The sequence below is a fragment of the Rhamphochromis sp. 'chilingali' genome, assembly GCF_963969265.1.
Source record: "Rhamphochromis sp. 'chilingali' genome assembly, chromosome: 7".
Taxonomy (NCBI): Eukaryota; Metazoa; Chordata; class Actinopteri; order Cichliformes; family Cichlidae; genus Rhamphochromis; species Rhamphochromis sp. 'chilingali'.
Genome location: NC_137934.1, coordinates 2548316 through 2563242, shown reverse-complemented (window position 1 = coordinate 2563242; position 14927 = coordinate 2548316). Strand labels below are relative to the sequence as shown.

The window sequence follows — 14927 nt, the reverse complement described above, 5'->3', positions numbered from 1 at the left end:
TTCACTTATCCTCATCAGGGTCATTAACTGACCCATAGCACTGTTATATTTTAATTATTATCATAAACACTAACTAGGGCTGCTCGATTATGGCAAAAACGATAATCACGATTATTTTCACTGAAATTGAGATCTCGATTATTTGACGATATTTATTTAACAATAACAATGTGTTGAATAATGACTTTAAAGATTGTCAAAAAATAATATAAAATAGTGTGCAAATACTGATAACAGTGCAAATGTTTGCAATATAAGAAATAAATGAAAAATGTAAACATCTATGTTTAGTGAACTTTGCAGTGTTGCTCTGTGGTGCAGCTATGACACCGTAGCAAAGTTTACACGCTGTGTCTACTTGATCCACGTCTCAACTCCGCGAACCCATAATGATTCCACACCAATGAAGTTTTTTTACCTCTCTTTTCAACCAACGGCAGTCACTCTCCTCTCCAAATAACTTCTGTTTAGCTTTCCGAGCTTCCCTCGGGTCCTCTTAATCAGCGGTAGGGATGGGTACCGGTGTCCGGTGCAATTATGGCACCGGTTCTGACATAAACGGTAGTAACCAGACCGAAAAGCAGCGCACATTTCGGTGCTTTATTTCGGTGCTTTTTTTTCCCTGAGCTGTGATACACTGTAGATTCTAGCCAATCATTTTACGTTTCCGAGGATAGTAGGTGGGTCCAGGTACGTACGTTCTTTTAGAGCAGAGCTACAGATTAAAAATGTCCAAGGCGAAGCGGTCAAAGTCTGGCTGTACTTCACAGCAAAATATGCAAACTCAGCAGCAACAAGTGCTTTAAGCTGATACTGTGATACTGTCAAAGGAGGTAACTCCTCAAATCTGATGAAACACCTGGTGACGCATAGCGTTTTTTTTTTAAAAGCCGAGAAATGCGCCGTATTTGATAGCTTGCTGCGAGACCTCACACCGTGCACATCTACTGCGGGTGTGGTGCCTGTTATCGGACCCGGAGTTAGCAACATCCCCCAAAAACCCGAAGAGGAGAGTCCTGGCCCCTAGCCCTGCCAGTGTAGCAGAAATGATGAGGATGATGATGCAGCAGCAGCCGTTCTTCTCTGCGTGAGTAGCTTAATGTTGTTCGTGTGTAATTTACGTTGAGTAGGCTAACCACGTTATTACATTAATGCATGTAAGGTGAACTAGCAAACATCATCTTAGCTACATGCGGCTGTCTTCTTGTTTGATGGCAGATACTCCCTTCACCCTGGCCAAAAAGGCTAAAAGGACCAAAGAAAAAGAGGGAAACAGCTGAACATGAGAGGTTTTTGGACCAATTTTGTGTTCTCCATTCTTTAAGCACCGGTTTGAGCACCGTTTAAGCACGGGCACCGTTTCAAAAGTACCGGTTTGGCACCGGTATCGGATAAAACCTAAACGATACCCATCCCTAATCAGCGGTCCCCAACCCCCGGGCCTCGGACCGGTACCGGTCCGTGAGTCGTTTGGTACCGGGGCCGCAAGAGTTGAGGCTCAGGTGTGAAATGTATGGTTTTCAGGGTTTTTAGCGTTATTTTGTTATCGTTTTTATAATTTACTCGGTTTTCCTGGGTCTTTTCACGTGTGTTATGAATAAATCTTTTTTTCGGTACCGGTACTAGTTTTATTTTGTTGTATTTATCCGCGACACCTTAAAGGCCGGTCCATGAAAATATTGTCGGGCATAAACCGGTCCGTGGCGCAAAAAAGGTTGGAGACCGCTGATCTTAATTGTTGTGACACGTGTTCGAAATGCAGAGAGGTGCGCTCGATTTGCCACACGGAGCAGCGCGAGAGTAAAGCACGAGGGAGGGGCTAATAATCGGCTCAGTCATTTTTAATGATCGTTGAAAGCCCAGATCGTAATCGTGATTAAAATTCGATTAATTGAGCAGCCCTAACACTAACACATTTGTTTTTCCTTCTTTGCAGATGTCTTGCATTGCATAAAATATTGCAAGAATCACTACATGGTACTGGAGGTAATATATCATGATATTATTATATAGTAAATCTGTCTATCATTCCCATCCGTAGACAGCAGTCAGATCCTTAAAAACAATCAATGCTTTCGATTTTTTCTCATCCATTTTCTGGTTGCAGGAAGTCTCTACAACCTGGAATTAGAGCTCTGTTCAAAGCATAGCACTCAAGCTATCAAAGCAGAGTGCTAAAAATGGCAGCTTTTAGTATGATGGTCTTTGAGTTATGGGTACACAAACACACACACTTCCTTATGACTCTAACTTGTTTAGCGCCATCGGATCGAGGACGTTCAGAACAGCCCGAGGTATTGATGGAAAATGACGGGACATGGCGAGAAAAACAGCGTAACAGAGAAAGAAGAGTGACACTGCTGTATGTTGTGAAACAAGGCGCGCCACCTTCAAAACTCCTGTTCTGCCTTATCTTTTGTCGTTGTGCCACTTTGTCGGCAACCTTGAGACAACACTGAGTGACAGATTTATTGATTCTGAGGGCTTTCAATACACAACCCAAAGCTTGTGTATTTATCTTTGCATTGTATGGGGAAAAATGGTTACATACAGAAGAAGGAGCAATATTAGTCTGTTATTATGTTGTTAATTAATACAAAGCAGTCCAATTTTGTCTTTGAGGAAAGAACTGCCTGAGCTCGTTGTGCTTCTTTATGTTCAGATTTACTTTAGACTTTTCAAAGGTTTTCTGAAGCCATAGAAATGTATGGCGTTTGTTCGGAAAGCAATACGTCTTGTTCACAAGTTGTGGGTTATGGCTGATTGTTGATCACAGCCGCTTACTTCATTAACTTAGTGCCCAGGACGGACTGATTTAAAACGTGTCCTCCGACGTCTGTGTATAAAAAGCAATTTTCAAAAGAGAGCGGAAAGGATTAAAAGTCAATAATCTGGTCAGAAAGCTTTGTTCCCCCTGGATTTCATCTCTGTGTTTGATTTGATCGAGTCCATTACTGAGACACGCCGACGTGTTTCCTGTGCCCGTATGTGACTGTGTTTGCGTTCAGTTCTGTATGCTCTCTAAGTAGTTGGATGTGCAGCTTCGTACGACTGACCTTCAAATGTCAGTCTCATTGGCTCAGAGTTTGGTGCCTGCTGAACTAACCTGAAAGGTTACATATGAGAGCAGAAACAAAGGAGAGTGGGATGACATGCAGTCACTGAACTAATGGGAACTCAAGCAAGGCAAGAAGATGTAGAAAGACATTCAAGAAAAGAGAGAGAGAGACGCACAAAGATGGGAGAGGTTAAAACAAAACAAATCCGGTCTTTAAGTAATGACGTATGAACCCTCCTTCCGGGTCCAAACTAGTCTGTGTTTATTAAGGCTGTTGTGTTTTTAACATGTTTTAATGCTTTGTATCTTGTTCTATTTAATCTGAACAAGCCCCTAAAAACAGTCAGTGATCACTGTCGGCCTCTCTTGGTTTTTATTACCACTGTTCATTTTAAAGCTCAGTTTTTAAACCCTGACGATGTAACTACAGCCCAGCCCATGCAGCAGTATATTAATGACTAACCTCGTATTGTGGATGGATTATCTCAGTTGTTCTCCTGACTGAAGTTTGGTCCGTTTACAGCATCCTGCCATGCGATTGCATTTGTCCCTAACCATCAGGAACCCTCATGTTAACTTTTATAGAGTGGAAAAAAGTTAGCGTTCAACCTCCAGCTTCACTGTGTTTATGCTATGCTAACATAGCTGTGTAGCTAGCGATCACGAAGCACATCATTATATACCAGCTAGCCCAACTTCAGTAACCCTACAAACGTCACTGCTGTTTAGTTTTCCGTCTTCATTTATGTTGGAAGTGATAGCAGAGCTGTATGTTTTCATTTTCTCAGAAATCTCTCAGTCAGAACATGTTATATCATGTTTAGGTGGAAACTAGCGAGCTAACTTCCTGCTAACTTCTAACTCTGTTAATTTTAATAGACTCTGTTTTCATGGATGCCTGGATGTTAAACTTAATTGTGACACCTGGTAAAGCAGCAACGCTGATCATTTTATTAAAGATGAAAGAATTTAGACAGTTTGTAACTCTCAGTGATGCTGCAGTGTTCGTTTGACTTTGGGACCTGAAGCGGAATTTGGACCTGGAAACGGTTAATGACCTCAGACTTAAAGAGTGGGACCTCTGTCACGATTAAACATTAAGCTCCCTCTTAAGCACTGATGGCTAATTAATGTCAGTATTTTTTATTATTATTATTATTATCATAATTTTTTATCCTGATCTCTTTTAGCCACTCGCTATACACCAGCCTCATCATTTTGACTTTAGGAACAATGAAATTAGTGTTTTTTTATGTCCAGGTCTTCGAACATGTCGATTTACCTGTTCTACTGTAGCTGTGCAGTTTTATGATTGTTCATTTGAACCCATGGGGTTATTTTATCCTTATGAACAGCTCTCAACTTCTAGCATGGTCAGTACCATTGATTCCTTCTGTGCATTTCACTACATTTCACAACAGTTTTTTTTACTTGACCAGGAATAGAATGGTTATCATTATTTTTAAATAAAACAAATAATAGCATCAATACCAGCACTCATAAGTGTCAGCAAATTCCTGGAGGGAGCTTGCTGAAACTATTTGAGCAGATGTGAGCAGGAAAAACATTCCAGCTTTTTATTTCTTTCTATTAACTGGCATTGCATATAAAGAAAACAGGACACAACCACATGGTAATCAACACATCATGCATAAATGCCAGCAACACCATCAGCCACTTACATAGGGTATGTTATACCTCTACAAAAAGTTCTCACAGAAATCTAAATCAGGCCTTACAGAAACCAAAATAAGGACATCACTGATTAATGTGTGAAGTTCTCAGAAGTACCATTGTTGATCTCGTCTGGGTAATCCATGTGACTATTGCCCAAGTTTAGAGTATAAGACGCACAATATTTCCACAGGAAAATAAATGAAGTATTGAATAAACTTGGAACACTAAGGATATATCCACCGAGCTAAAAGAAAGTCACGTGCCACACTTGAATGTAATCGAGCCACTCCATTTGTCAAGCCATCACGAGTCAGTGATACTCTTACCCTGAATGTAGTGGAGGAAGAAAGAAGGAAAGTACATGCATGGGTATTAAATTAGAAGTAGCTGCATATAGAGGAAAAATGGTTAAAATAAACTTGCTGAATTCTAGGCCACATGTAGTGAAATGTTACTCCAGTCAGCCATTTGTCATACCAATTAAAAGTAAGCTGGTAGTGGCGTGTGTTTGCGTGTGTGTGCGCAGGTGAGTTTTCACTGCACTCCACTGGAATGTGCTCCTCATTACCTTCTCTATGAAGTTCTAAATCTATATATTTTCCTCCCTACCATTAATCTGTGTACTTTCAGTGTGTTTTTGCATGTCTCTATATACAATATCCCTCTATACGAGTGTGTTTTTCTGCATGTATGACTGCGGACCTGTGTGTGGACCCGCCACCCTACTGGAAAGTTTTTCTATATGAAATCTGTCCTATATACTGCAAAGTTATGATGTTTCCATCAAGTAAAGAACTACAGGGAGCAGAAAGGTTTCCTCTTGGCTACACTGAGATAAAACACTTCCTGCATAGAAGGACTTTCAGAGACAACCCAGTTTTACTCCCTAAGGTAGTAAAGGGCCAAGATAGCCCTGATTAAGCTATCCCAAAGTTCAAGTGTCTGAGTTTACAGAATGGATCAAAGTAATCCACCGTGGCCATTAGGAGACACAGGAACTCTAAAAATACCTGACAGCCATGATATATCATGCTCTCACCTGAGTCCTGTTTCTGGGTGCCTGTTTAAATGAGGCGTATTATACGATACACACTTTGCAAAATCATTCCCATAGGAACTTTTGAGATACGAGCCGATTGTGAGACTGGTTGAGATTAGCATCTCTGGAGCTAAGCCGCTACACCGCTGATTAATGCAGTCTTTTAAGAATAATGTTAATTTGAGTTTTTCATCTTTATCTGTAAGATTAAAGTAATTTATAGTGGAATGTGCTGAAGATCATATACGTCTGGTTCTATGTACAGTAAACCAAATCAGTTTATGTGAAGTACAAACTGATTAGTATCATATATCATATATTAGTATCATATTATCTGTGGAGCTTGCTGCACGATCGCTGCACAAGTTTAAAGCAAATGAATGAAATAATCAGTGTGACAGAAGTGCAGACATTGATCTTTGATTTAAAGGATTTACAAAGTGTTAGGAATTACATCTTCATAAACAGTCCTTCATTTCTGAGGCTCACAATTAAATGGATCCATCCATCCATCCATTCTCTGCCGCTTATCCTTTTCAGGGTCGCGGGGGGGCTTGGAGCCTATCCCAGCTGTCTTAGGGCGAGAGGCAGAGAACACAGCAGAGAAAGAGCGTGTTTGGAGGCGTGGTCCCGCTCCTGAAATTCCGATACATAATCTCCAATAGTGCGGGACATGGCTTTGGACTGGTCGCCAGTCTGTCGCAACACATAGAGACAACCCTTCACGCTCACATTCACAACTATGGGCAATTTAGAGATTAGAGTTTCCAATTAGCCTAGCCCCCCCTAGTGGGGAAAACTAAATGGATGAACTAGGAATTTAAAATTTCATAGACTATATAGTTAGTATATATCAGTGAAAACTGCCTGATGTCTAAAGCCCGTGGACATCACCAAATGCTGTTTGCTTCCTTGAGATGCTCTGCTAGACCTTTACAGCAGCCACCATCAGTTGCTGCTTATTTGTGGGTGCCTCTCACCTGGCCATGAAACTGCTTGTCAGTCAACTGCCTACCGATTTTGAGTCACTTGTAATGAGGAACTATGCATCAAAAATGCCTTTAGTTCAAAATCAGTGAACAAAAACATGTGAAACCTCTTGAATTAAAGCTGAAAGTCTGCACTTGAATCCTGCTTTGATTGTTTAATTTAAAATCTGTGAATCTGTAAAAGCTGCATCTTTGTCCAACACAGAGGTACCAGGGTCAACGAGGATTGAGGAACGAGTCTAGTGTATTAAAACACCTCTCACAGTTTGCATGTGTATAAATCAGTGTGGTACTAACCAAACGGGCACTGCTAGAGAGCGGGGATAATGAACGCTATGGAGTCAAACTGAGTTTCAATCATGCGACAGACGTGATGGGTGAGAGAGGCGAAGGCATGTGGAAAAATTACTAAGAAGAAAAGCAGAACTGAAACTTAAAAAGGTTAGACTTCGGCCAAACTGCATCTTTTGGTATCAATTTGAACCTTTTTTAGGATTCGGAGACTTAAAAAAAAACAAAACCTTAAATATTCAAATCTTAATGGACTCAAACTTCCCGCATTCAACACATTCATACTTCAAACAAAGAGACGGACTGACACAATCCAAAATAACAGAGACTCCCATCCTAAGGAGGGAAGTGACCTTAGGAAAGACTACCTTACCCTACAATAACTGCTACCATTAAGTTTCATGTATGCCTTAAGTGCTGCTCTACAACAGCCTTGTCCTCTCTCAAGTCTGCACTTGTCAGCTTGTGAATTTAACAGGATTTCACGTGAGACTCTCCTTCAGATGTGGCAAGATTTTGGAGCTTTTTTATCTCCGACTGAAACATGAATATCAGCATAAACCACTGCCATTAGGGACACAAAAGCTCAGCATGGGCCAATGTGGGACGTTTGCAAATCTGAGAGCGCTCGCGGGTGATCTGACAAAATTAACATACCCCTGGGTATCCACTCAATCACCGGGTGCAACTGTCTGCAATCACAGACAGGAAAAAGATGGGGGGGTGTTACCAATTAATGTGTCGCCAATGTCAAACTGTCAACATGCCAGCATGGATAAACACTGACCACATGCTGCTATGTGACCTGCAGGTCTTCATTATCTAAAACACACACACAAGTAGCAAAAGGAAAAATAAGAGTGAAATAGGTGTTAAATCTAATTTATTTAAGACTGCTAAAAAGAAGGTTAGATGCTTTCTTTGCATCTGACAACACTGAACACAGTAATCTGCTTAGTGGGGGGAGAAGGCTCTTAGAAAACCATACTTCTAAGAGAATAAAAATAACTTTTCCTCTAGCTGTGGGATTAAAACAAATGGGGAGAAAGCCTGCTGCAGAAGGTTTTAATTCATTGCCTAAATGTTTGCGGTTAGAATTCATCAACACAAGAGACGCATCTTAGTGATGATGACACAGTGTTAGTGCACTTCAGCAGCACTGCTGTTATAAACCAGGTGAGAGTAAAGCAACGAAAGCAGAAGGACACTTCCTCTCAGAGTTTGCATGACCTACACTCTATCGCTCTGTAGGCAGTAAACGAGTAAACAAAACAATTAAGCTGCATGCTAAGACGCACTGCTGTTTTCTTCTTAAAGATCCCCTCCAGGTGTCCTACACAGGGGGAAATACCTTATTTTCAACACTATAAGGCGCACTTAAAATCCTTTAATTTTCTCAAAAATCGACAGTGCGCCTTATGTATGAATTCTGGTTGTGCTTACTGACCTCGAACTGATTTTATGTGCAACACTACGCTCAGAAATCTGTCAAAAAATGTTTTAGAATAGAATAGAATAGAATAGAATTCAACTTTATTGTCATTGCACATGCACAGGTACAGGGCAACGAAATGCAGTTTGCATCCATCCAGAAGTGCTTTAGTGATATAGATATATTACAATATATATTAGCAATAATATAGATATGTGAGTATATTACAGAAATGGGTCTATTATGGTATGTTATAATGTACACGGTATGAAGTATGTTGTGAATATTCTATAACTATAAGTATGTACAGGCTGTAGTGAGTACAAGCTATGTACAGGATATGAACAGGATATAAATATGAAAAACTATACAGAATATAAAATAAATAACTTTACAGAATCTGAGATATACAGCTATACAGAAATGGGAACTATGCAAGTTGTAAACAGTTGTAGGGTTAAAAATTATCGAATGTACAGAATGATTATTTACACAGAGCTATACAGTAGTGCAGTTAAGATAAGTGAGGGTGTAGATAGTTTCTACAGAGGCTATATAAAGTGCTAGTGGTTGTGAGTGGTGGTTCAGTCCATGTTATTATTGTGTTTGAGGGTACAGTTGTCCATTGTGGGTGTGTATGTTCAGTCCATGAGTTTAACGTGGGTCAGATGTCAGGAGGCAGAGTTCAGGAGTCTGACAGCTGTGGGGAAGAAGCTGTTCCGGTACCTGGTGGTCTTAGTCCGGAGGCTCCTGTGGCGCCTCCCAGAGGGCAGGAGGGTGAAGAGTCCATGTGATGGGTGACTGGGGTCTTTGATGATTTTCCCAGCCCTTTTCAGACACCGCTTCCTGTAGATGTCTTTTATGGCAGGAAGTGGTGCTCCGGCGATGCGCTGGGCAGTTTTCACGACCCTCTGCAACGCCTTCCGGTCCGAGGCAGAGCAGTTCCCGTACCAGACTGTTATACAGTTGGTCAGGATGCTCTCGATGGTGCAGCGATAGAAGTTCACCAGGATGTCTGAGGACAGGTGGTTCTTCCTCAGAGTCCTCAAGAAGAAGAGGCGCAAAGTCCGACTTTGGTAGCTGAGAAGCCGCACTGCTTGATGGATTGTTGGAGCATCACGGCTACCGTAGTCAGGAGCCTTATGGAGGAATCTGGGTCCAAAACTCCGCCCGGTTCAGGTCCCAAAGTCAAACGAACACTGCAGCATCACTGAAAGTTAAAAACTGTCTAAATTATTTCATCTGTAATAAAATGATCAGCGTTGCTGCTTTACCAGGTGTAACAATTAAGTTTAACATCCAGGCATCCATGAAAACAGGATTTATTACATTTAACAGAGTTAGAAGTTAGCAGGAAGTTAGCTCGCTAGCTTCCACCTAAACATGATATAGCATGTTCTGACTGAGAGATTTCTGAATAAATTAAATCACAAGAATGAGTTGAGTAAAGTTTGACTTATCTGATTTTGTTTCGCTTAATGCGCCTTATGGTCCGAAAAATACAGTAATTATTTGATCCCCTGCTAAATTTGTTAGTTTGCTCACTTACTTAAAGAAATGAAGAACCTCTGACTTTTATGGTAGTAGTAGAGACAGAATATCAACAAAAAAAACACAGAAAAAATAAGTTATGAATTGCATGTCATTGAATGAAAAAAATATTTGATCCTTAAGCAAACATGGCTTAGCACTTGGTGAAGAAACCCTCTTTGGCAAGCGGTACGGCACAGTTGTAAGACTTTTCTTGTAGTCGGTCACCAGGTTAGCAGACACGTGTCTAGAGCCTACGTATGCTGTGGTATGGTAATCAATCTAGTAAACAGCCTATAAAAGTAAAAATGCACCTCTATTGGAGTACAAACTCCAATAGATCCGTTATTTTCCCTTTTTCTTCCATATAATCCCCCTAGTTTACTGTGCCTGTCACACACAAACAATCCACACAAATCCTTTTATCCCTGAGCACAAACTACCTCGAAGCCATTCAGTCTCTCTACAAGCCTGGTTTTATTCACATCAGCACACACACACACACACACACACACACACACACACACACACACACACACACACACACACACACACACACACACACACACACACACTTGTGTGTTTCCAGAACTTTAAAAGACACTGCATTGCAAGTTTAACATTTATTTGGCAACCATGTAACCCTACACTATTCCCAATGTCTTCATACAGAAGCAGTTACGGGGGACTCACTCCCAGACATTTATGTCACCACAAGATGAGTAACAGAGGTAAGCATAGACATGCACGCACACGCACAGACACACTGCATCTCACACTGTATATCAGAAAGTGTGTGGGTGGTGGTTCCCCCAAAGGCCAGTGGTGACAGTGAGTCAAGGAGACAGGGTGTGTGAAGACACACACACACACACACACACACACACACACACACACACACACACACACACACACACACACAGTCTCCCGGTAAAATGTATACAAGGTCTCGTGGTCTGCACTGATGATGATGACAGTACGGACAACGAAAAGGAAGAATGGGCAGAAAAAGAAGACGACAGCGTTCGTTGAAATATGGCAATGTGCGAGTGTGCTGAGAAGTCTTGTTTATCAGACAGCTGAACAGATAATCTTATTGTACCAGAAGACGGTGATTCAGACTGGGTGACTGAGTGCCAGACCATCCACAGACACCATTCCCATGCTGTTTATTGGAAATTTGAACAATTGCTCTTAATCCAGTCCAAATCCCATTTACTACCCGACAGTTTTCGTAATTATCTTTGCTTTTTTTCTCTTAGATTATAACGAATATTACTTCAAATATTTGCTTTAAAACTATTTTAAAACTAAAAATTGTGCAGTTCTGGAGTCTGTAAAGACATTAGCTGTCATTGTGAGTTCACTCCTGGCAGCTTTAATACTGCTAATTAACAATAAATACAGATATAGGAAACATACCCAGAGCAAAGAATCTAAAGGGCAGAAAACTCAGGGAACACGCAACCACACGCCACGTAACAGGGGAGAGCTAACAGGTGGGAGGACAATGAGACGAAGGAAGTAAAACCACAAGAGACCAAAGATGACCAAAACACGAGAGACAACTGAATGGGGAGAGAAGGTTAACTTGACATAAAAAGACAAACACAGAGACAAGACTGAAGGAAGCAGACGAGAGACAACAAAAACTCAGGAGCTCGCGGAATACAACTTAACAATATCAACAGAAGAGTTTGAACATAAATTGCTTCTCAAAACCAAAAGAAATCATAAAACCAGACCTAGCGACAAAGACACAAACATAGTGTTTGGTCTACTGATGCTTTGTTTATTAGCTAAGCTTGGTTTCCAATGGGTTTTTAAATACCTTTTGCCAGCTTTTATGTTCAGGATTCAGTAATCACAGATTTCTAGGAAAGCTTTTCACAAAACTCCAGCTCTTGAAGCTGTTCAGCTATTAGTTAATTCACACGGCTGCAGCTCCGAGACATCGTTACATTGTTACCACAGACGAGCAGTGGGCTGTGTTTTCTTTCTTTTGTTCCGATATTTTGTAGCTGTATGTCATTCTTTCACCAAATTCCTGGGTAGAAAATGAAACATCACTCAGGGACACAAGAAATGTAAAAGTCATGTCTTAGTGATGGCGAGCTTCAACCTAAAGCCTCTGAAGGGCCAATAATTTCCAAAAGACTTGGCTTTATCTGAAACTGAGTGACCTTCAAGGCAAAATGTAAGGGATGAGTGATTAAGCTGGAAACTAGGTGAATTTCTCTTTCCTTCATTTGTACGGTGAAGTCTATGTGTGTAACAGTGAACACTGACCAATTAACATTAAGATGCCCTCAATAAACACTTTAATCAGTTTGTCCGGCTGCAAGGTGACAATATTCAATCAGCTTTCTGGTCAAAACGAAGACTTCAGTGGGTCTCTGTGTCTTTGCGATGACAAATGTTCGTTCTTGGCCTCCGCGCGGAGCTTAAATAACTTCAGAATACGTTCTGCTACACTAAATTCAGTTTTCAGATGCCGTAAGCCTGCGTTCGTTTGATAAGATAAAGCACAATGCAGCTCTGCCTTCTCTTTGCATCACTGCACATTGTTGACTGCTTCAAAAAACAAAAAAAACAAAAAACAAAAAAAGGGATGCTGCCATGCTTCCTTTCAATCAGATTGATAGACAGTAATCAAGTAGTGAATAATCACTGCTTCTTTCTTAAAGCAGACAGAAGGGGGCCAAGCAGAAAGGAAATGTACTGCTGCGTTCTGCTTTAGAGTTTTTGTTATTAATGAGTGCTCATGCTTTTCTCGGTGGGCTGAAAAGAACATTCAGGGTGCTTCACGTATAGCACAAAGACGTAGAAGCACACCATCATTAGCAATAGGTTAATGGCACAGTTGTAGTTTCCCGAAGAAGCATGAAGGTGAGACGCGCTCAGACCAAGAAGTATGTGCACGTGACAAACACATGCATGCTCAATAAGACAGTGAGTAATACGGTTATGACAGGATTCATAGTTTCAGTTGCCCTACTAAGCTAAACTTTAAGTCTATATAACCACGTTCACAACCTGACCTGAAATGGCACCGAAGTGCTTTTTTTCCCCCTCAGTCACTCCTGCCACTGCTCTACGTTTCCCCTCACCCGACTCCAACAGAAAACCAAAACCAGAAGAAGAAAACTGGAAAAATTAAAAGCAGAATTCCAAGATCCCTTGATTGTAGATTTTCCGTCATAGCAGCACTGATTTAAAACATACTTAAACAGCTGGGAAATGTATTCATTTGTGCAAAACTGCAGAACTCACAAATAGCTGAGATGTCAGATGTAATTTATTACAATCGCTTAATTATTGGCATCAACATAATTGTACACTAAACTACAAGACATATGAGAGAGGGATGAGGAGCTGAGCATGGAATATAATGAAGATGATTTGTTTTATTAGCGTATTTGACAGAAACTATGCAAATAATAAATATTAGGAGGATGTTACAAACAATATACTACAATTCAAGCAATACTGTACACAAACGCACTATAGTTGAAATTCAACAGACAGCAGACACATGACATGACACAACAATCCAGTGTGTAGATCTATGACATGAACTGGAGTTCATGTCATAGATCTACAATGTTGCGTGGAGATCAGGGGCAGTACCCCTGGACTGGCAGACCGGGGTGGTGGTCCCCATCTTTAAGAAGGGCGACCGGAGGGTGCCGGCAATAAGTCGGACTCGTTCCCGGTGGGTGATGGGCTCCGCCAGGGCTGCCCTTTGTCACCAATTCTGTTCATAATTTTTATGGACAGGATTTCTGGCGCAGCCAAGTGGCGGAGGGCTTTCACTTTGGTGGCCTCAGAATATCATCTCTGCTTTTCGCGGGTGTGGTTCTCTGGGCTTCATCAGGTGATGGCCTCCAGCTCGCACTGGAATGGTTCGCAGCCGAGCGTGAGGTAGCAGGAATAAGGATCAGCACCTCCAAATCTGAGGCCATGGTTCTCAGCCGGAAAAGGGTGGAGTGCCCACACCGGGTCAGTGAGAAACTATGCTGACTTGTCCAAATTAGAAGCTTGTCTATCTTTAATTAGAAGCTGGTGCTTCTTAATGCTGATAAGACAGATTTGATGGTCATTGGACCACAAAAATTTCAGTATTTGTCTCAAAATTTCAACTTGGAAATTGATGACTATGTCAAAGTTTCATCACTTGACGCTGCAGAGGTTCTTCTCCATGCATTTGTGTCTTTGCACATTGATTATTGTAACGCTCTTCTTTCTGGGTTACCACAGAAAAGTCTTAGAGGTTTACAGATGGTACAAAATGCAGCTGCTCACATTTTAACCAAAATGGGAAATTTGAACACATTACCCCAGTACTGAAATCACTGGTTGCCTTGTCAGGTTCGAGCAGATTTTATACAGTAGCTCATCTTTTGCACCTCTATGTTCCTTACCGTGCTCTCTGATCTGAGGATACTGGCCTTCTAAAAGTTCCTACAACCAGAAACAACTATTGGGAGCGTGCTTTTTCTTTTCGTGCCCCATCTTTGTGGAACAACCGCTAACCTCTAATTTAAAACCTCTATAGCAACATGTACCAAATCAAATACGTTTCCTTTCGCGTTTCTCAAATTTTTATGCGTTACATCATCTGCATTCAGTGCAAGCTAAACAACTGTATTGCATATTTATAAATTAATACTTTTCACTGAGAATAAACATGAAGGAAGTACAAAATCAAGGTACTACTGGTTTTGGAAATCAGATAGAGAGCAAAGTACAAAAGGACAAGTGGTGGGATGACAAAGAGTACACTTCATCGGTTAAATTCTTACTGACAGCAGTGGAAGTGCATGTACGGTACAGTATGTTCTTTACAATGGCTTAAAGCAACCACAAAAACATCCCAGTGGAAGAAGTGTTTACCTTCCCAACAGCCTT

General features: G+C 41.0%; 1 protein-coding gene across 4 annotated transcripts in view; it reads right to left on the bottom strand.

Moving 5' to 3' along the window:
• pde4ba (phosphodiesterase 4B, cAMP-specific a) overlaps nucleotides 1-14927 on the bottom strand; it is a 177357-nt gene that overhangs the window by 107135 nt on the left and 55295 nt on the right. The gene's annotated exons all lie outside the window — the stretch shown is intronic.